We start from the raw sequence: 2,500 nt of genomic DNA, 5'->3' as shown, positions 1-2,500 counted from the left end.
TATATACTTTTATATTTTACAAATTTTCTAAATCATGTGTTATCATTACATATACTTATGCAATCACACACACACACACACACACACACACACATATATATATATATATATATATATATATATATATATATATATATATATATATATATATATATATTTACACTCACAATCACACACAAACATATATTCACAAACACACACACACAAAACTATTCCATGAATCATAAGACGGACCTTGAACGAATTAAGCTTCATCAGATCTACTTTCAGTAAACAAAAACAAAATCATACTATATATGGAGATTGAACCTGGCTGCTCTATATCCCCAATGCATAAGTTGATGTCTTTTGAAATAGACGTTAGAAAAAATAATGCAATACAGAAGGAAATCACATACAGAATTAAGACTAACTTTGATCCAAAAGAGTTAATTGAACAAAGCCTAAAGGATATAAAAGGGATAACACCAGTCTGTAACTGTGAAGAGAAGCACACCCTCGTAGAGAGACAATCCTGTAAAAACTGCATTACTAACAGAAGTAAAACTATACTTGCAACTAATTTTAACAATAGGTGCCCGGAAATAACAAAAATAATCACAATTAAAGAAAAATCGAACTGGTTTGATAATGAATTACACGAAGAGAAAAAAAAAGAAAAATGGAGGACAAACGGAAAAGAAATAGAAATAATGAAAACTGGCAACATTACAAAGCAGCTAGAAATCGCTACAATTACCTTATCTTAGTTAAAAAAAAGGCCTATTATAAAAAAGTGTGCAATGAAAATGACCCACGGAAAATACATAAGAACCTAAAGAAACTATTAGGTCTAAAGACAGAAATAGTATTGCCTGACATAACTAATGATCCTAAATGCCTAGCAAATGATTTTATTGATTATTTTGAGGAAGAAATAAATCAAATCTGCTCCAGTTTTCACAACATTGGCACAACAGAGCGAAGGAATACATCAGCAACAGGTGTAAATAAGCTAAGGGTATTCAAAGAGTTAACCCTTTTACCCCCGGGGTATTTGGAAATTTCCAACCCTTAACCCACAAGGGGTTATTTTTTTCCTAGCACATTTTGCAGTATATATATATTTTTAAATTGCTCTAACAGCCTTAATTTTTGTCATAGAGAGGTCAGGGTGGTCTCATTCTCTTGGAAAATGCCTGAATTTTCTCAAAAAATTATCAAAAAATATGAAAAACAAACTTTTATAGCATTTTTTTTGCAAGGACGTAGTGGTACGTCCATGGGGGTAAAGGGATGGCTTTTGTGAAACGTACCAGTACGTCCTTTGGGGGTAAAAGGGTTAAGTCAGAGTGATTATATGAGAATAATAAAGAAAATAAAAAGAAAATCTACTGCGGAAATGATCCATTTCCAATTAATGATGTAAAAGAAGCAGAAAATTTCATCAGATTACAAGAGACCTACCGAAACTTGGTAAATATGAGTCTAACATAGGCAGTTTTCCCTGATTGTGAAAAAGTTGCATCTATCAAGCCTGTGTATAAAGGAAAAGGCGATACAGACAATTTAAATTCATATAGGGCAATATCAAATCTGTCATATTTTTTTTCGAAAATTATTGAAACTGCTGTACACGAACAAACCTGGAAATATGTGAAAAAATCTAATGCCATACCTGATGATCAATCTGCATACATAGAAAATTACTCCACAGAAACAACAATGTTAGCGATAAAAAATGACATAACAGAAATTATAGCAAATGGCAAGTGTTGCACTCTTGTGATGCTTGATCTAAGTGCAGCATTTGATACTGTAGAACATACATATCTGATGGAAGACCTTAAAGCTGTGGGCATCGTAGAACGAACATACGACTGGTTTGTGAGTTATCTTGAAAACCGCAAAGTTAAAGTAGTAATATCAAATACTGAATCTGAGACAAGAAAACTAACCAAAGGGGTGCCTCAAGGCAGTGTACTAGGTCCTCTCCTGTTTGAGATTTACACGATTGAACTGGCAAATATACTTGAAACTCACAGAGTTAAGTTTAAAATATAAGCTGATGATACACAATTCTATTTCCCAATAAAATCAGTTGATGAAGCTAAAAGAAAGATACATGAAATAATGAATGACATTAATGCTTGGATTTTTAAAAAAAACCTCAAGCTCAATGAAGACAAAAGTGAATGTATTGTTTTTGGAAATGTAAAAGATATAAAAAAAATCGAATGCTTCCAAAGAGTTGAAATAGGTCAATCGATCATTGGCCTAAAGAAATCTGTCAGGAATCTTGGAGTAATCATGGATGATAGACTGACAATGAACGAACGTATAAATAATATGGTAAGAAATTGTAACTATCATATTAGAAACATAGCATTTATTAGTAAATACTTAGATGAAAAATCTATGGCCATACTCATTAATCACTGCCTATTTTCAAGAATTGATTACTGCAACTCACTGTTCTATGGCTCACCAAATTATCAGCTGAAGAAAATTCAGAGAGTAC

The sequence above is a fragment of the Palaemon carinicauda genome, chromosome 10 (assembly GCF_036898095.1).
Source record: "Palaemon carinicauda isolate YSFRI2023 chromosome 10, ASM3689809v2, whole genome shotgun sequence".
In the NCBI taxonomy this organism is placed as follows: Eukaryota; Metazoa; Arthropoda; class Malacostraca; order Decapoda; family Palaemonidae; genus Palaemon; species Palaemon carinicauda.
The sequence above is the reverse complement of the archived record's forward strand: the minus strand, read 5'-3'. Positions refer to the sequence as shown.